This window comes from Pantherophis guttatus, chromosome 12 (assembly GCF_059756535.1).
Source record: "Pantherophis guttatus breed Tessera chromosome 12, ASM5975653v1, whole genome shotgun sequence".
NCBI lineage: Eukaryota > Metazoa > Chordata > Lepidosauria > Squamata > Colubridae > Pantherophis > Pantherophis guttatus.
In genome coordinates, this window is record NC_142074.1 from 10,239,509 (window position 1) to 10,260,048 (window position 20,540).

Consider the following 20,540-nt stretch of genomic DNA (forward strand, 5'->3'; position numbering starts at 1 on the left):
CAATTTGTGAATCTGCCAAATAAATGAATTCGACTATTTAATTAGAAGTTCCCCTAGGTATCACCTCCTGCCTTACATTCTGCATTGTGTCCAGTGAGACTTTTAATTTATTTCTATTGAAGACAATATAATGAGATAACCAGAAGGGGGCAATCCTGGTTAAAAGGGATTAGACTACACGGCTAAGTAGAAGAACTAGTGACGTTCTCAGTCGGATCTCAGCGAAAAGGCAATTGGTGCAGTATTAAATAGAAAAAAGGAGAATAGTCCTACAAATAAATATATATATAGTATGATGTGCCAGACTGGAAGGATGTACATTTTTCTCTGATTCGTTAAAATCTCATGTTTGCTTTTTGGAATAATCCTCCACGGAATTGAAATGACCTTGTTTTGGGTACCCCTGGAATCTAGAAAGCAGTGGTGAAATTCTTTTTTTTTTTTAGTATCGGTTCTGTGGACGTGGCTTGGTGGGCTGTTGTGGCTTGGTGGATGAGGCTTGGTGGGCGTGGCAGGGGAAGGATACTGCAAAATCTCCATTCCCACCCCACTCTGGGGCCAGCCAGAAATGGTATTTGCCGGTTCTCCAGACTACTCAAAATTTCCGCTACCGGTTCTCCAGAACTGGTCAGAACCTGCTGAATTTCACCCCTGCTAAAAAGTGATGGTTAGACGTCCTGAAACACCATCAATTGATGGAAAGTTAATTGCAAAGCCCAAGTTTTGTAGCAAGAAAATCCAGGTTCTTCCTTCGCATCTCTAGCTAAAGCCAAAAAAGATTTATGTTAAAACCCAGGAGGTGGTGTAAACAATGCCACACTGGATGAACCAATGCTCCTCACTTTCCTTCCCTCCTAAATATGCAGCTTATTGAAATAAAATATTTATTTCTTTCAAAGATAATGGATTAAATTGAAGATGCAGAAGAAATTGAAAACATAACGCCCCATTAGAAAAAACAAAAAGCATTCTTCATTTGAGGAAAACCTCAAAGAGTACATCTCAAATTGTTATATTATTTAGCAAGGAATCAAATAGTTTAATAAATAAGTTTCCAGATCATTTCAAGTAGCTGCATTGTGTAGAAAAATTGGGCATATTAAACCTACATTTGATTAGTCAGATATATCTTCACTGAAACCATTTATCCTAGTTAAGTGTACTGTATCTTCTATTTCAGACTCCCTCAAATTCTATTAGGGTAAGGTAAAGGTAAAGGTTCCCCTTGCACATATGTACTAGTCACTCCCTAGTACTCCCTTTAGGGGGCAGTGCTCATCTCCCTTTCAAAGCTGAAGAGCCAGCGCTGTCCGAAGATGTCTCTGTGGTCATGTGGCCGGCATTACTAAACACCAGAGGCAAACAGAACGCTGTTATCTTCCCACCAAAGGTGGTCCCTATTTTTCTACTTGCATTTTTAATGTACTTTCGAACTGCTAGGTTGGCAGAAGCTGGGACAAGTAACGGGAGCTCACCCCGTTACGCAACACTAGGGATTCGAACCGCTGAACTGCCGACCTTTCAATCGACAAGCTCAGCATCTTAGCCACTTAACCACATCCCAAATCCTATTAATTGCCAATTCATGGCCCTAAATTCCATAAATGTATATACTATTAAAACTCTCACTGCCATGACCTTTAACTGGGCAACAATTTTTGAATCAATGGGCTTAAATGGGCTAATGTATCCAAAATCTGGGATCCATGACTCCAGAAGGAAAGAAATTTTGGAAAGTTTTGGTTGCTTCAGGAGTATTGGCTGCCACTGCGCTGCTGCTGCAGCCATGAGATCTTCATTTCAATGTTCCATGACAGTTTCCAAGCCACTCTCACAATCCCTCGCTCCCTCTCTTATCTAGCAGCAGCCACTTCTTTTCCTTTGATTTTTAGAGTTAACCTATCCATTTCTGCACATTCCAGATTTTTTTTGATTATATTATCATCTGTAGAGGTTTCTAGATTTTTCCAGTATTGTGCATATACAATCTTGGCTGCTGTTAAACATGTAAAATTAAATATGTGTTACCCTTATTATTTTCCTAGAAGCATGCTCAACAGAAATGTCTCAGGTTTCAAATCTATGTGTTGTTTTGTCACAATTTCCAGCCATATGTGTATTTTCTTTCAGTATTTTTTTGCTTTGGGATATGTCCACCATATGTGATAATATGAGGTTGGTATTTGGTTGCATTTCCAATATTTAACAGATTTATTTTTATACATATTCACTAATCTTGCAGGTGAATAATGCCATCTATAAAACATTTTATAGAGATTTTCTTTCCCAAAAGGAAACTCAATGAGAAAGCCAGCAAGAAATCAGAAGTTTCTCCTGCTCCCACTACTTTTTTTTTGCCTGCCTGTGGTCATTCTGTTTCTCTGTTTAAGTAAGGAAATATCTCTGACATGGTCACCCAATGGGGCACGGATTGTCTCATCTCAACTATTTGGAAGAGATGGCACACTGGGTGTGACGTCTTGAAACTAGGGCATGCATCCAAAGATTACCCAACATTGTTTCTTTCACAAAATATCAGATTGTCCACGCTTCCCTTTGCACCTATAAAAAGATGGTTGGGGAACCTAGCTGAAGTGCCAATGGAGGCATTGATTTAAATCCAAGGATTGAGATAGCCATGGACAAATACCACCATGAATCACCTATAGATGGCAAGGGTTGTTGAAGATGGGGCCAGAGTTCAACATTTGTGGATGTACAGCCCTTGGTGCTCTCTAAGCTTGGTGGTTTTCCTGCAGAGGTTTCATTACTCAAACTATGCAAAATGCACTGACGATTGACTCAGCCTTCCATCCTTCCGAGGTGGGTAAAATGAGGACCCAGATTGTTGGGGGCAGTATGCTATTTAGTATACTGTCTTTGGTGTAAGCCGCCCAGAGTCCTCGGACAGTGGGCGGCATAGAAATATGACTAATAAATATGAATAATAAATAAACGAACTGTCTGCAAGAAAACAACCAAGCTCAGAGAGCACCAAGGACCTCTCATTTCAACCCTAAGCTGCAAATATTCCTCTTAATCAGAGCCCTTCATGTACTCTCTCTCCAAGCCAAATAACCATTCAAGTTCTACTCACATCCTTCTGAAGATTTCTCCTTTCTGAACTGAGTTGAGATCCTCCAGAAAGAGTGGAAGAGCTAATAACTGGACCAAAAGTCTCCAATCCTGTTCAAGAGAGAGAGAGATGGGGAGGGAGGGAGAGGGAGAGGGAGGGAGGGAGGGGGAGAGAGAGAGGGGGGGGCAATAAATCTCTTTCAGTAAGTTGAAGTCCGGGAAAGTGTTTTTTCCCCCCTATAATTTCCGCTTTGAGAGGTTGTTAAGGAATAAGTGCTCCTAACCACATTTTTCTAAGTGCTTCCTGGAAGATTACCAAATTAAATTACCAAAACTGATTCAAGCACGAACCTCACACCCTTCAGCTTGAAAAAAACCAAAAGGAACAGAAAATCTTTTAAACTTCTACGGTATATGCAGGGATGGTTGATGGATCAGGAGTTGCACAACTTGAGTTCAAATACTCAAAACAGGCATGCACACAACTGCTCCACACATACGTGCAAGCCTACACACAAACTTGGAGGCAGACACATCCCAGGAAGAATATAGTTACAAACAGAGAAGCACACTCACAAATTCTTCTCCTGATTTCCAGTGATTTAGGCTTGAAATACTCTATTCTTGTTGCAGTTTCCAGAAGGACATAAATCATTTCATTTGGAACGGCTTAGGTGAACAGTTGTCAGTTTGAGTAGCTGTTTTTAAATTGCTTTTATTATTATACAGATAGTTCTTGACTTACAACAGTTCCTTTAGTGACTGTTCAAGGTTACAATGGTTTGCCAATTGCCCAGGGGCAGATAGGACAGCGCTCCAGAGGGTTAACATCATTGCCCAGAGGATCAACAGTTGCCTTCTCCTCTCCTTGGAAGAGCTTTATAGCTCCCGCTGCCTTAAGAAACTTCAAAACATTCTTAAGGATCCATCTCATCCTGGGCACCTTTTTTTTGAACTATTACCATCTAGCAGACGGTACAGGATAATAAAAACAAGGACAAATAGGCTGAAAAACAGCTTCTATCCCAGGGCAGTAACTCTATTGAATTCTACTGTATAGTGCAATATTAATGCAATATCAGGGGTTTTCAATTTCAATTATATAGAATGTGAAGATGTGTATTTGTGTTTTTATTTTTATAGTTATAATGTACACCGAAGACGGCATTTAATTTCGTTGTACCATGTGCAATGACAATAAAGTAAACTTAACTTAACAACAGCCCTGAAAAAAAGTGACTAAGGACCATTTTTCACACTTACAACTTATGGTCACATAATCAGAATTTGGATGCTTGGCAACTGGCTCATATTTATGACGGTTGCAATGTCTCGGGGTCATGTGATCTGCTTTTGCGACTTTCCGACAAGCAAAGTCCATGGGGAATCTGGATTCACTGAACAACCCACATTACTAATTTAACAAGTGCAATGATTCATTTAAGAAGTCTGGCAAGGTAATTGGCAAAATGGGTCAAAACTCACTTATCAAATGTTTCACTTAGCCACATAAACTTTGGGCTCAAGTCGAGAACTGCCCGTATTTATTTGTATCCTGCCTTTATTAGTCGTAATTGGTCAGCAACAGTTTGCATGCCTTGGGAAAGAATAGATGGTCAGTGCCATAACCTTCTTTCTTTCTTTCTTTCTTTCTTTCTTTCTTTCTTTCTTTCTTTCTTTCTTTCTTTCTTTCTTTCTTTCTTTCTTTCTCTTTCTTTCTTTCTTTCTTTCTTTCTCTCTCTATTTCTTTCTTTCTTCTTTCTCCTTTCTATCTCTCCCTGCCTCCTTTCTTTCTTTCTTTCTTTCTTTCTTTCTTTCTTTCTTTCTTTCTTTCTTTCTTTCTTTCTTTCTTTCTTTCTCTCTCTCTCTCTCTCTTTCTTCTCTCTCTCTCTCTCTCTCTCTCTCTTTCTTTTTTCTTTCTTTCTGATCTCTAAATTACTTCTAGCTATCATGAAATCTAGGGCTGCCACCCCCCCCTTGCATGATTACATTTTTTTTTTTTGGGAGGGACACTTGGCAACAGCTCACATTTTACAACTGGTTGCAGCATCCCATGGTCACACAATCACAATTTTATTGCCCGTTTCTAGCAAAAAGCGACCCATTCAGGAGAAAGGGTTCAGACTTACGACTGTATGATACACTTAATAACTACTGTCAAACAATCATAAAATTGAATCCAGCCACATGAGTGCCTTAATTTACAACCATCACAACGTACAACCAAAATTCCAGTCCCAATTGTGGTTATAAGTCAAGGATCCCTTACATAGCTACCCATTTGCATACAAAATTATACTTCTCCCTGCCATCCTATCATAAAGAGGAAGCAGCAAAATAAAAGTAAAAGAAGAACACCTTGAGAGCCTCCAAATACTCTTCTAGCTTTTTGCATACGAGGAGGAGGATGTCCGGACAAATTCTAAGCTAAAATGTGTCTGCCCACTTCCTTAAAGTTTTATACCTTTGAGGACTCAAGGGTAGAAAACTTTAAAGAAATGTGATGAAATATTTTAGCTTAGATTTATTCAGGGCAAGATTCAGGATTCAGGTGCCAACTTTCTTTCCTTCATCCGAATTTCGTGTCATTATTTTTCTGCAATTGGTGGGGAAAAGAGGTTGCTTCCCTCTGCCCCCGCCCCCCCCGGCCCCAACCAACCCCAATCCATCTCTTCAGCTTTCTGCTGTTTTCCTACTTCTTTCTGCTTCTACCGAGGAATGATTGAGTCTGTCATCTGCGCCTCTATAACTGTCTGGTTTGGTTCTGCAACCCAACAAAAGAGACACAGACTTCAGAGGATCATTAGAACTGCAGAAAAAACAATGGCTACCAACCTGCCTTCCATGGAGGACCTGCATACTGCACGAGCCAAAAAGAGGGCTGTGAAAATATTTACAGATCCCTCGCATCCTGGACATAAACTGTTTCAACTCCTACCCTCAAAATGACGCTATAGAGCACTGCACACCAGAACAACTGGACACAAGAACAGTTTTTTCCCGAATGCCATCACTTTGCTAAACAAATAATTCCCTCAATACTGTCAAACTATTCACTAAGTATGCATTATTACTATTATTCTTCTCATCGTTCCTATCACCCATCTCCTCCCACTTATGACTGTATGACTGTAACTTTGTTGCTTGTATCCTTACGATTTATATTGATTGTTTCCTAGTACGATTTGATTGCTTATTTGTTCCCTATGACTATCATTAGGTGTTGTACCTTATGATTCTTGACGAATGTATCTTTTCTTTTATGTACACTGAGAGCATATGCACCAAGACAAATTCCTTGTGTGTCCAATCACACTTGGCCAATAAAGAATTCTATTCTATTCTATTCTATTCTATTCTATTCTATTCTATTCTATTCTATTCTATTCTATTCTATTCTATTCTATTCTATTCTATTCTATTCTATTCTTATTCCATTCCATTCCATTCCATTCCATTCTATTCTATTCTGAGTGAGGAGAGTCAGGGAGGCTGCAGACTAGGAGAGGCGATGAAGGAAATGGCTCGAATGTATCTCTGAGTCACTCAGATGGGGCAGGTGTTTGTGTGTTTGTGGAGGTCTATGTGTGTGATTTTGTAAAAAAGCAATATGGTGTGTGTGTGGGGGGGGGAGAAAGGTTCAACATAGCCAAAGTCAGAAACCAGATCCAGGGATCACAGGTGTGAGTCACCTGTGACAGGATGCCAAAAAAGGCTTTTGACTTAAATCTTGTTATCTAAATGTTAGCTGCTCAGCAGATCCATTAGCTCAGGGGTGTCAAACTCGAGGCCCAGGGATCAGATCCAACCCACAGGGTGTTTAGATCTGGCCCACGGGGCAGCCGTAGAAACAGCAAAGGACCAGCCCATGGTGCCTCTGCGAGTGAAAATGCATGCGAGCCCCTCCCCCAAGCTCCATTTTTGCTGGCAGAGGGTTGCAGGCGGCCATCGCAGCTGAAAACGGAGCTCAGGAGCCCGTTTTCACTGGCTTGGGCCACCACAGGCACCCCTGACACGAGTGACATCGAGCTGGTTATGCCCACCCTGGCCACGTCCACCCCATCCCCTCGACTGGTCAAACACAACTCTGATGTGGTCCTCAATGAAATTGAGTCTGACACACACACACACACACCCTGCATCAGCTCAATAGAATATTGCTTTCTTGACATCTTTGTGGAACTGTTAAAGAAGCTGGAGGAGGAGGGGACAGAGGGAAACTAGCCCAAACTAAATTAAGTCTTCACTTGCAAACCTTATTTAGGTTTAAAGCCTCCTGTTTGCCCAAATGGTGCAATCTTCTAATTTAAGCTGTGCTGAATCATAAATTTCCTTTTTAACTTTGACCAGTGGGTTGTCTGGATCTAAGACTGAAGGTTTTAGAGTTGACCTCCAAAACCTCCCAACAGAACTAGCGAAATTCTGGAGAACTTCTCCCATTTAATGTTGATGATTGTATGCTAGCAAAAAAGAAAAAAAAGAATCTGACTTCATATTTGGCCTGACTTTAGTTTTCAACTGGTTGAAGTAGTTTTGTAAGAAACCTCCCCTCATTGAGCCATCTTTTCTAAAGAACACACTATCGCATAGTTGTTTATGTCTGCTTGTTCAACGCAGTTCTTCCATTATTACTAGGTGGCATTTGATTTTCCCGTTGATTCTAATTTAAGTCATACGTTGCCATGGTATTCTTTAAAACATAAAGGCATCAAGAATTCTTCTTCAATGACATTTTTCTTACTAACCTGCTCACAGATGGTCTGTGAACTTGCTGGGATTAATCTGATGATGGTGAAGGCTCCGTTCCGGAAGACTGTCCCAAGAAGTCTACTTGAGTAATCGTGCAGTAGTCATCGTGGAGACATCGAAAGTTATCTGTGTTGTTCCCTGAAAGTAAAGAACAAAAAGCACAATGAAAACAGAGGTGAATAATTATATTTCAAACATTTATTTGTGTGTGTGTGTGTGTGTGTGTTTGTGTAAAACTCTTGATCACGGATGGATAGAAAAGGAGATGTAGGATTAACTACAACACTTAGAATCAGAGAATCATAAGCCTGAATGGGACCTTGGAGGTTTAAGCCCCTGCCCAAGACAGCAGTCCCGGGCAAATGGATATCCAATCTTTTCTTGAAAATCTCCAGTGATGGAGCACCCCAAAACTCAAGGAGGCAAGCTTTCCCACTCATTAATTGCTCTCACTTAGTAACACATCACTCAAAAATGTCAAAAATGTATCACCTAACACAAGGACAAAAGAGACTACTGGATTGTTAAAATAGTATGTAGGAAGTTAGCACCCACCCTCTCCTAGGAAAATGAAATATTCTAGGAAATATTAAAAAGGCAAAATATTATATTTCCCTGGTTGAGAAATGGAGAAACATGTTTTAGGCAGGAAACAGACTCACTCTTAATAGCCCCCACCATCCTCACTAGCCCACAGCAGATGTCCACACTTAAGAGATAAAGAGATAGCTAGGTCTATTCATAGGCAAATGCCTTCACCCAAATTCCAACAAAGGTAGGATTAGCCCTCTGACCCATCTCACCACATGGCAAGATGAGCCTTGGTGGCGCAGTGGACTAAGTGCTGTTAAAGTAGTACTTAGCTGCCAGCTGCCTGCAATTACTGCAAGTTCAAATCTCAAGGCTCAAGGTTGACTCAGCCTTCCATCCTTTCGAGGTAGGTAAAATGAGGACCCGGATTGTGGGGGCAATAAGCTGACTTTGTATTAAAAAAAAAGAACACCGCTTAATGGCCCCCGAAAGCCCTATTAAGCAGGTATATACAAAAGTATGAAGGCTATTGCTTAACGCATTGTAAGCCGCCCTGAGTCTCTGGAGAAGGGCGGCATATAAATCGAACTAATAAATAAATAAATAAATAAGATTACATCACCCAGCAAGGCTCAGTCGAGCTTGGGACTCACAAACACAACCTACAGAGTTGCCCCTGCATGGCCCCATGGGAATATGACAACCAATCATAATACAAGCTCAAATTCAAAAAGCCCAGAGAGGGCATAAAAGCCAGGCACTCTCAGTATCTCTGCCCTTTTTTTTTTCCACCCAACATCATCAAGGCATGTGATCCTGTCCATCATTAAAACCATCTTTCCGAACAGTCTCCATGTTTCCAGTGTCTTTTTCCCCACTTGGAACTGAACCCAGAAGGAGATTTCTTCCAACAAGTACCTATTAATTTACAGATATCAGAATATATGCAAAAACAATTATTAGGATTTTGAAAGGAAACACCATTTATCCAGCGGAGGCTGAGGCGTGTATGACCAGGTAAAGGATGTGCTATTTACCATGCTCCCTTTTCGTGGTCCTTGATCTTTAAACAGTTTGAAGTCTGGATATGCCATCTTCCAAAAGCAGACAGTCTCATGTAAAATTACCCTTTATTGATATTCTTGGAATATTTTTATTGCGAAATAAATTGAAAGTGAAATAGTCAACTGCTGAAATTGTTGTAACTCCATCCTTTTCATCGCAATAAATCTTGTTAAAGAAGATTTTGTGCTCGGAAAGAATTCCAGTTTGTTTGGCAGCTGCTGCTAAAAAGCTTGACCCCGTAAAAAGGCCTTGCATGTTGGCTCCAGTGCCCCACCCTGTTTTGCCGAGTGTACTTTACAATGTGATGGAGATTTAATATTATTACATCGATAGAGACTAATCAGATGGAGACTGTTCCATTAAACTGACAATTAATGGCATCCACATTTAAATTATGTTAAGTAAAATTTAAGCTTTGGTCTGCCTCCAATCACTTCTTCATCCAGAATCTACATACATACATTCATACATACCTCAACTTTCAACCACAACTGAGTTCCAAATTTCTGTTGCCTGACAAGAGCGTTAAGTGAATTTTGTCCCTGGTTGCCAGGTGTCCACTATTTGAGCGGACAGTCCGCTTTTTTCACATTATGTTCACTATTTTTTTTTCACAAAATAGTGGACATTTTTTTTATTCAAAAGCTTTATGATGAAATGGTCCGTAATCTAAACTGTACAGTCTAAGAGAATAAGGATAGGAGAATCGCGTTTTGTCTTTTTTTTTCATGAGTTAGAATGAGACAAAGATCGAATATCCATTGAACTCGATTCTCCGAAAAAATTAATGATGAGATTAAAATAAAAATTTATTATAAAATTATGTACAGTTCACATTTTTAAAATGTATTGTAGCTTGTGTCGACTGACCTAAAATGGCGTGTTAAAATGTTTGTAAGAAAATATATAATTTAATTGTAAATTTTTTTTTAATTTTTTTACTTCTTAACATCCCCCCTTATTTATTAAATATTCAAATATATAGAATTAGCTTACTTTTACATCTGTATCTGACCTATGTCCTTTCCTTACAAATGTGGAACTGGAACTGCTGGATGACCACGAGGGAGAGGCCTTTTGTACTCAAAGGGAGGAGCTTTGAGGTAAGGTGGGATTATGGGGATAATGGGTTGTGTGGTTGGGTTAACCCTTGCAGGGTAGTATGGAATAGATATACAAGCAAGTTAGACATTTCACCTGACAGGAAGGCTGAGTCAACCTTTAGCCTGGTGAGATTTGAACTGCCAAACTGCTGGCAGCCAGTGATCAGCAGAAGTAGCCTGCTCTCATTTCCTGGTTTTAATTAGATCACAGACTAATCTGATTGGTTCAAAAATGCTTTTCAGCTCCTAACTGTCTTCTTGGGATGTTCTTGATTAGAGCCAGAAGCACAGCAGGGGCTTTGCTAGGAGATGCTGTGTGAACATGACCAGCTGAAACAACAATGAAAACCGGAACAGCATCTTGCAGGAACAATGCTGCCAATCTTAAAATCTTCTCAGTTACATAATAAAAACACAATCGTTTCGTGGAAAGTTTAAGACACATCCCAAAATGTTTCCCGCTCTGTTTATTTGCTTAGTTTTAAATCTACCTGGCAGCTCAGAAATTTATCGAAACGGTACTTCAGTTGGCTACGTGCAATCACTATCTGCTGTTGAATTTCCTGATAACTTGATTTTGATCTCTGTTGTAAGAAACTCTAGCATTTATTTGAATAAGAAAGCTAGAAATGAGTAAGGGTTTTTTTTTTTTTAGAAAAAGCAACAAAACAAAACAGTGATTGACGTAAAAACAATTCAGCGATCTTTAAAAAAAAAGAAAAAAGAAACCAAACCATTGGGAAAAAATGAGAGCTAAACACAGAATAAAACTTAAAGGGTTAGAGTAGAAAATTATATATATGGCTGGAATGAATTTCATGTTGGATTCCAATTTTGCCTTACTTAGAAGAGACTTAGTTAAAATTAAAGGATAAACTTAGAGTACAGTGTATTCCTACATTCACTTAACTGGAAATAAACATTAATGCAGTCAGTGGGGTTCACTTCCTATGGATACAAAAAAAAATACTTTTCTAATAGAATAATTACAGGTACTCCTCACTTAACGATGGTAATTGAGACAGGCAATTATGTTGCTAAGAGAGTCATAAAACAACACAATGTCACGTGACTGGGCTGATTTATGACGGCAGCTCCAGTAATCCCAGTTGCCATTGTTAAGGCGAATCCAGCATAGCTGCAGCATCTCATGATTATGTGATTGCCATTTTCTACTTCCTGCTGGCTTCCCCATTGACGTTCCAGGCACTGAAAATATGTGATAATGAATTATTATTATTATTATTATTTATTAGATTTCTATACCGCCCTACTCCCGAAGGACTCAGGGCGGTGCACAGCCAAACAATAAAAACACATACAATACAAAATTTAAAAAATAGAATAAAATCAAATTAAATAATTTTGGCCCCGACAAATTTAAAACCCCAAACTTTTAAAACCAATTTAAAATTGAATATATAAATACTAAAAAATATTTAAAATTTTAAAAATCTTTTATAAAAGAGGGGGAAAATTAGGCCAGGCCGGCCTGGTGAAATAGTAAGGTCTTTAAGGCGCGGCGGAAGGTGCGCAGATCCGGGATCCTCCGTATCTCTGGGGGGAGCTCGTTCCAGATAGTAGGTGCCCCCACAGAGAAGGCTCTCCCCCTGGGGGCCGCCAGTCGGCATTGTTTGGCTGACGGCACCCGGAGGAGCCCCTCTCTATGGGAGCGTACCGGCCGGTGGGAGGCTATTGGTGGTAGTAGGCGGTCCCGCAAGTACCCGGGTCCTAAGCCATGGAGCGCTTCAAAGGTGGTAACCAAAACCTTGAAGAGCACCCGGAAGACCACCGGGAGCCAGTGCAGCTCGCGCAGGAGAGGTGTTACATGGGAACGCCATGTCGCTCCCATTACCACCCGCGCGGCCGCACTCTGCGCCAGTTGGAGCCTCCGGGTGCTCCTCAAGGGGAGCCCCATGTAGAGAGCGTTGCAATAGTCCAGGCGGGAGGTGACAAGGGCATGAGTGACCGTGCGTAAAGAGTCCCGATCCAGAAAGGGACGCAACTGGCGAATCAGGCGAACCTGATGAAAAATCCTCCCGGTCACGGCCGTCAAGTGCTCTTCTAAAGACAGCCGTGAGTCCAGGAGGACGCCCAAGTTGCGAGCCCTCTCCGTGGGGGCCAATGATTCGCCCCCAATAGTCAGTGATGGCGTCAACTGACTATATCGGGACGTCGGAAACCACAGCCACTCAGTCTTGGATGGGTTGAGCCTGAGCCTGTTCCTCCCCATCCAGATCCGTACGGCCTCCAGGCACCGGGACATCACTTCAAGGGCATCGTTGGGGTGATCCGGGGTGGAGATGTATAGCTGGGTGTCGTCAGCGTACTGATGGTACTCCACCCCGAAACCACGGATGATCTCGCCCAGCGGCTTCACATAAATGTTGAACAGGAGAGGCGAGAGGACCGACCCTTGCGGCACCCCACATATGAGGGGCCTCGGGGTCGACCTCTGTCCCCCTGTCAACACAGACTGCGACCGGTCAGAGAGAAAGGAGGAGAACCACCGCAACACAGTGCCTCCCACCCCCAACTCTTCCAACCGGTGCAGCATGATACCATGGTCGATGGTATCAAAAGCCGCTGAGAGATCTAACAGGACCAGGACAGAGGAGCACCCCCTGTCCCGAGCCCTCCAGAGATCATCAACCAATGCGACCAATGCCGTTTCCGTGCTGTACCCGGGCCTGAAGCCCGACTGGAACGGATCCAGATACGTCGTTTCATCCAGGTGCTGGGGGAGCTGTTGCGCGACCACACTCTCAACAACCTTCGCAACAAAGCGAAGATTGGAGACCGGACGATAATTTACCAACATTGCCGGGTCCAGGGAAGGCTTCTTGAGGAGAGGCCTCACCACCGCCTCTTTCAAGGCGGCGGGAAAGTCACCCTCACTCAGCGAAGCGTTTATAATCCCCTGGAGCCAGCCTCGTGTCACTTCCCGGGAAGCCAGTACTAACCAGGAAGGACACGGGTCCAATAAACAAGTGGTCGCGTTCAGTCTACCCAGAATCCTGTCCACGTCCTCAGGGGTCACAGGATCAAACTCATCCCAGATAACATTCTCAAGACCTGCCCCTGTCTCTCCCCCTGAGACTACCCAGTCGGAGTCCAAATCTTCCCGAATCTGAGTGATTTTGTCATACAGATACTGAACAAAATCCTCGGCTCTACCCTCCAAGGGGTCCTCCCGCGCTTCCTGGTGGAGCAGGGAGCGGGTCACCCTAAAGAGGGCGGCCGGGCGATTATCTGATGACGCAATAAGAGCAGCAAAATAACTACATTTCGCTGCTTTTATCGCCACTAAGTAATTCCTAATGTGGGATCTTACTAGTGTCCGGTCAGATTCAAGAAGACTGGCCCTCCAACTACTCTCTAGGCGTCTTTTCCGGCGCTTCAACTCCCTCAGCTCCTCGGTAAACCAAGGAGCCAATTGAGATCGGCGCCGGGTCAGAGGCCGCAAAGGCACGACCCGATCCAGAGCACCAGCAGCCGCCCTATCCCAGGCGGCCACCAGGTCTCCAGTCGAGGCGTGTGCCAGAACCTCAGGAAATGGCCCAAGCTCCGTCTGGAATCTGTCAGGTTCCATCAGGCGCCTGGGGCGGAACCATCTGACCGGCTCCGCCTCCCTGCGGCGGGGTGCAGCGGTTCGAAAGTCGAGACGAAGGAGAGAGTGATCTGACCATGACAAGGGTTCAGTAACTATATCCCCTATATCAAGATCCCTCAACCACTGTCCAGAGACAAAAACCAGATCCAGCGTGTTTCCCCCTGTGTGGGTAGGGCCATGAATTAACTGGGTCAGGTCCATAGCTGTCATGGAAGCCATGAACTCCCGAGCCATCTCTGACGTCTCACCCACGGACGGCAGGTTGAAATCCCCCATAACCATAAGCTTAGGGGTATCAACCGCCACCGCGGCGATGACGTTGAGTAGCTCGGGCAGGGCTGTTGCCACGTGGCAGGGAATGGGAATGATAATAGCAATAGCACTTAGACTTATGTACCGCTTCACAGTGCTTTACAGCCCTCCCTTTCTAAGCAGTTTACAGACTCATCATATTGCCCCCAACAATCTGAGTCCTCATTTTACCCACCTCGGAAAGATGGAAGGCTGAGTCAACCTTGAGCCTGATAAGATTCAAACTGCTAAATTGCAGGCAGCCAGCAGTCAGCAGAAATAGCCTGCAGTACTGCACTCTAACCACTGTGCTACCACGACTCTTAATAGTTATATGAATGCAAGATGCTGTGTCAGTCATAATTGGAAGCTGGTTGCCAGGCACCTGCATCAGAACCATATGGTCCATGGGGATGCTGCAACGGCCACAACTTTGAGGAACGGTCATAAGTCTCCTCATAGAGCAGCATTTAACTTCGAATGGTCACAGAACATGAGTGTCAAGTGGGGACTTCCTGTACAGCAGAGAAAGAAAACTGGGTGATTAAATTTTCAGCCATAACTTAAACACACTCCTGCAAACCAGAACTGCTACCAAACCAAGTGGCAGATTCTTTGGCCAGTGAAGGAAAGAAGAAGTGAATTTTGGAATGCTAAAAGTGACTGCTAAAATAAAATGAACAAACAAAACACAATGCCACATCTGGGCAGCTGATCAAATGAGAATAAATATGAAGACATTCGTGTTTTCCCCACGTCTGCTCAAATGAACGCCCAATGCAATGCACCCGTGGCAAAACTGAGGCTCCCGACAGAGATATACAGGAATATCTTACATTGGAAATTTTTATTCTCCTGCTTGTTTACATTTTTGCTTTAACCGTGCTGGATTTATGAGACAGATGTTGTGGGAGTTTGAAGTATTTTGTCCTAGTGTCAACATTCCTGCGCATCAGAATCTAATCTCAAAGCAAATTTTAAAACGAGCAGAAAGAAAAATTATTCTCAGGAAATAAATCATAGGGATTAGCAAAGATTGGCAGCTAAGTATGTCTATCCTATCAGGAAAACACTCCCAAAAAAGTGTTCTGTGTGCATTTATTTGCCTGGAAGAATGAGAGAAGGGAATAACCTCTAATTAGCTATTTCATAGATTAAAAACAGGCAGAGGCAAAGTAGGTATCTATACCCCACTGCCCCTTATGGTTAGTAGGTCATGAATTGTGTAGCACTCAGTGGCATATAACAGACTAACAAACAGAATAACGGAGAATAACCAAGATGGAAGGGACCTTGGAGGTCTTCTAGTCCAACCCCCTGCTCAAGCTTTTTCTTCATCTTGTGCCATAACTGTCACTGGACGTTGGCGATCCTATTTTTATCAAAAGCCTCATGAAAAAGTGCTGCTGAGTTTTGTCCAAACCAGTTCCTTAGATTTTGAAGCCATGATGTTCTTCTTTTGCCTGGACCTCGTTTGCCTTCAATTTTTCCCTGGAGGATTAAGTGAAGGATGCCGTATTTTTCCGGGTGTTGCATCACATGTCCAAAATATTCTAATTTTCACTTTTTTATGGTTTTGCTCAAGCAGGAGAGCCTATAATATTTCAGACAAATGGCTATCCAAACTCTTCTTAAAAACCTCCAGTGATGAAGCACTCATAACATCCGAAGGCAAGTTGTTCCACTGATTAATTGTTCTCACTCTCAGAAAATTTCTCCTTAGTTCTAGGTTGCTTCTCTCTTGGATTAGTTTCCAATGATTCTTGACTTGCCTTTGGTGCTTTGGAAAATAGGTTGATCTCCCCTCTTCTTTCTGGCAGCTCCTTAGATATTGGAACACTGCTATCATGTCACCCCAGTCCTTCTGTTCTTAAAACTAGACCTACCCAATTCCTGCAACTGTTCTTCATACGTTTTAGCCTTCAATCCCCCATTTGATTTGACTCCCAACAAATATCTTAAAAGTAGTTGTGAATGCACTTACTGTCTTTAGTTGTGTTGCATCCAGTAATGTTGGTTCTGAAATATTTTTACCAACACTGTAATCATACAATGCTTCACAAACACTGCCTTCCTCATCATTTGCAATTTCATGCCTAATGTTGTTGCACCATAAAAATCTTTGATGTGCATTCTGGTAGTAACTGTAGCATGTCATTTTCCAAACATTCTATCTTCTTAACTGAACATCACTTAGCAACAGTAGTGGCTAAAATTGTGGAAACCTTTTGGGAAAAGTGTATTTTCTAAAACTAGCTAATAACACCACTTTTTTTTGGAGTAGTTATATATATACATATAAAGTTATATATCAATGGAAAGATAATTTAATCAAGAATGTAATGCAATAACTTTTATAAAGAATTTGCTATTAGAATAGCAGTTACAGTATAAAGAAGAAAAGTGAAACACGTAGAAAAAACGAGATAAACAAAAATGATCACCATAGAAAAAAATGAAATATACAAAAATTATCACCATGTCAGTTAATACTTAGTTGGGTAACGTTTAGCATGAATTATGGCCTTACAACATCTTCCCATGGAGTGAACCAAGTCTTTTAGTTCTGCAGCTGATATAATGTGAAACCAAGGTTGAATGATGGCTTCTATTAACTGGGTTTTATTGCGGGGTCACTTCTGACTAACAAGTTTCTTTAGTCGGCTCCATAGATTTTCAATTGGGTTAAGGTCTGGGCTATTCCCAGGCCATTCCAGCAGTGGAATATAACTATCTTGAAACTCCCAAAAAAAGTGATGTTATTAGCCATCAAACCAAAAAAATACACTTTTCCCAAAAGGTTTCCACAATTTTGGCCGCTACTATATTTGATCAACTGGCTCCAACAAGCACTTTATATTCATTGTCAGGTTTAAAGCACAAAATAGTTTGCAAGCCAAGACTACTGACTAATGTAATAGTTGATGGATCATTAATGTACAATGGAAGGAAGGGATCTCGGCAATGTCCTAAGTGATCACTTGGTTGGCTCCCAGTTTTATTTTCAGCCAATTCCCTGTTATTTAGGGACCTGTGGCCTTTCCAATTCAACATCCAGATGTTGCTGAATTACATCTGTGAGGATGGTCAAGGATGCTAAGAGCAACACCTGAAAACTGGAGGTTACCTATCTTTGCCTAGAGATTAAGAGATTAAGTGGAAGTAGAAAGATCCAAGCAATAATATGGAATGAAAAACAATGATTCAGGATCAAATTTAAGGAATCAATTTGACTCTATTGATCTGTCTATTGATCTCGTTGGGTGAACAATCTCTTGAATGCCTAGCTTAATTCCATCAGTCTGAAAAAAGGATTTTTTAAATGTCAGAAGGCGTTGTCCTCCCTGAAGCCGATGAACTCTTGAAGCCATACAATGTTTTCATGAGCATCACAAAGTAGAGCCTACATTTCATATTACGAACCATTGTATTTAACTCAGTTTTAAAATATAATAGGCTTTAATGGCAGTCTGTTTGTAAATATGAGTTATTTGTAAGTCAGACATTCTTAACCTGGAGGCTGTTTGTACATGTGTAAGATTGCCCATTTGAAGTATATTCTCTGAATTGCTTAGAATTCTCATTATCATGCATCTTATAAGTACAATTAACTGTTAATAGCTTCAGTAGGCATGTAGAACACTTTTATTCTCTCTCTCTTTCTCTCTCTCTGCCTTTTTATACAGACATAAAGCTAAAGGTTCCCCTCGCACATATGTGCTAGTCGTTCCTGACTCTAGGGGGCGGTGCTCATCTCCGTTTCAAAGCCAAAGAGCCAGCACTGTCCAAAGACGTCTCCGTGGTCATGTGGCCGGCATGACTAAATGCGAAAGGCGCATGGAACGCTGTTACCTTCTCACCAAAGGTGTCCCTATTTTTCTACTTGCATTTTTTAAGTGCTTTCGAACTGCTAGGTTGGCAGAAGCTGGGACAAGTAACGGGAGCTCACCCCATTACGTGGCATTAGGGATTCGAATCACTGAACTGCTGACTTTTCAATCGACAAGCTCAGCATCTTAGCCACTGAGCCACCGCGTCCCTATAGAGACATATAGCTGAAATTAAATATTGACAGCATGATCTCTAAATCAAAGAAAGCAGCCTGTAAAAGCACCACCTTTAGATGGAAAGTCAAGAAAGGTCTCTTAAGGTTAGTACCATGAAGCACCATGACAAAAAAAAAATCAAATTAATTATCTACTGGAGCATTAGAGTTATAAGTGTTAACACCGATAAGTTATAAGTGTTAACACTTACAGTATAAGTGTTTTGAAGTTGTAAAAACCCTCATCCAATGTGATCTCTTGAATACACTTTATTGTATTTTACATTATTGAGCAATGCTGCTTTTAGAAAAGCTTAACTCTAAAAGTTGGCTGAGACATATTCCAGATATATACCCATATAAGAATTTGTATATATGAACAATGTTATTAAGCTGGCCTATGACCATAATGGAGATTAATTTGACAGATGATCAGTGTCTGTTTTATTTGTGTCTCTGTGTGCATGTCTCTGTGTGTATATTTGTGTGTGTGTGTTATTCAGTGTATTTTTGGCAAGGGATGAAATCATGCCAGCCTTTCATAATTTGCAGATATGTGTTGCAATAAAGTCCACTTAAAAGAGTGACTAAGAGACTGTTGGACAAAAAGTTGGCAAGCAGCCTGAGACTAAGGTTGGATCAGAGAAGGCCCTTTTGCAGGGAAATAACACAATTGGGCAACTGGAAATATTTTTCAGCACCATCTTAGGCTAACCCCACTCTTGGATCAATCCGGGAAGGCTTACATCCAGGGTGTGCTACTGGGGACAGAGTCCTTACATGGTTCTTGAGTTCTGGAGGCCGTTTACGAGAAAGTAGCCACTAAAATCTGCCCAAACTAAAACAAATGATCTTGCTTTACTTCTAAATCTAATTGAAATTAGGTATACAGGTAGTCCTTGACTTACATTCACAATTAAACCCAAAATTTCTGTTGCTTGTTCAGTGAATTTTGCCCCATTTTATGACTTTTCGTGCCACAGTTGTTAAGTGAATCACTGCAAATGATTCACTTAACACGGTTGTTAAGTGAATCTGCCTTCCCCACATTGGCTTTGTTTGTCAGAAGGTTGCAAAAAATGGCCACATGATATCACCACACTACAATGGTCATAAATACAAGTCAGTTTCCAAGTATATGAATTTTGATCACATGACCATGAGGATGGTCGTAAGTGTGGAAAACTATCATAAGCAGAGGTGGGTTTCAGCAGGTTCTGACCAGTTCTGGAGAACCGGTAGCGGAAATTTTGAGTAGTTCGGAGAACCGGTAGTAAAAATGCTGACTGGCCCCGCCCCCATCTATTCTCTGCCTCCCAAGTCCCAGCTGATCAGGAAGGAATGGGGATTTTACAGTAACCTTCCCCTGGAGTGGGGTGGGAATGGGGATTTTACAATATCCTTCCCCTGCCACGCCCACCAAACCCTGCCCACCAAGCCATGCCCACAGAACCGGTAGTAAAAAAATTTGAAACCCACCACTGGTTATAAGTCACTCTTTTCAGTGCCGCTGTAACTTTGAATGGTCACTAAATGAACTGTTGTAAGTCAAGGAGTACCTGTACTTTAAAGTCTTACACAGGTAAACCTCGACTTGCAACCATAACTGAGCCCCAAACCTATTTTGTTAAGTAGAGTTTTACCCCACGTTATGACTTTTCTTGTCGCATTTGCTAACTGAATCACTGCCGTTGTTAAATTAGTAAAATTAGTTAAATGAATCTGGTTTCCTCACTGACTTTGCTTGTCACAAAACGGGATTGCAGCATGGCCCCGGGACACTGCAACCGTCAGAAATGTGAGTCGGCTGTCATGGCATCTCCTTCCACATTCAAAATGAAAAGGTGGTAACAATTTTTGAAATGTTTTAGAAGGTGCACCCACAACTTTGGTAAACTTCACCCAGTTTGAGGTTTCAACATCCTTCGGGTTATGTAAATAACAGTTTGCATAATGCCTGGGTTCCAATAACCGGCTTAAACTGGCGGCTGAATTGACCTATTTTCTGATTTTCCACATAGAATCAGAAGCTAATCAGATTCCTGGTTTCACAGAACATCGCAAGCAA

General features: G+C 41.7%; 1 protein-coding gene across 1 annotated transcript in view; it reads right to left on the bottom strand.

Annotated features, from left to right (window-relative positions):
* The window catches only part of CYSLTR1 (cysteinyl leukotriene receptor 1), a 34,980-nt gene that overhangs the window by 7,273 nt on the left and 7,167 nt on the right, over positions 1-20,540 (bottom strand). The window contains exons 2-3 of the mRNA XM_034435001.2: positions 7,821-7,962; positions 3,098-3,186 (exon numbers count right to left, since the gene is read on the bottom strand). The gene's annotated coding sequence lies outside the window, so the exon portion shown is untranslated. The remainder of the gene's footprint in view (positions 1-3,097; positions 3,187-7,820; positions 7,963-20,540) is intronic.